The 382-nt window shown below is 59.9% G+C and overlaps 1 protein-coding gene across 1 annotated transcript in view; it reads right to left on the reverse strand.

Annotated features, from left to right (window-relative positions):
- MTR (5-methyltetrahydrofolate-homocysteine methyltransferase) overlaps positions 1-382 on the reverse strand; it is a 74,544-nt gene that overhangs the window by 36,000 nt on the left and 38,162 nt on the right. The gene's annotated exons all lie outside the window — the stretch shown is intronic.

Genomic DNA, 382 nt, shown 5'->3' on the forward strand with positions numbered 1-382 from the left:
CTCGCTCTCTCTCTCGCTCGCTCTCTCTCTCGCTCGCTCTCTCGCTCGCTCGCTCTCTCGCTCGCTCTCTCTCGCTCGCTCGCTCTTTCTCTTTCTGGTCAAATTAAAAAAAAAAAAGACTGAAAGACAGAGTGAGGTTTCGCTCCCTTCTTCCCCGAAGGTAACAACTGAGAAGAGGTCTTCTCGGGACAGTGAGAAGGGAACTGACGTTCCAGGACCATCCACAGCGCTACCCTGGGATCGCCGCTAGCCTGGACACACGAGAAGGCCGTGATGAAGCCGGGCAGCCTCGTCCTGGGGGGAACGCCCCCGTTCCACAAGACTGATAGAAATGCAACGGCCACCCGGGCCGGGCTGCGGGTCTCCCGCCACCCCCGGGGGC

The sequence above is a fragment of the Tupaia chinensis genome, unplaced genomic scaffold (assembly GCF_000334495.1).
Source record: "Tupaia chinensis unplaced genomic scaffold, TupChi_1.0 Scaffold000161_1, whole genome shotgun sequence".
Taxonomy (NCBI): domain Eukaryota; kingdom Metazoa; phylum Chordata; class Mammalia; order Scandentia; family Tupaiidae; genus Tupaia; species Tupaia belangeri.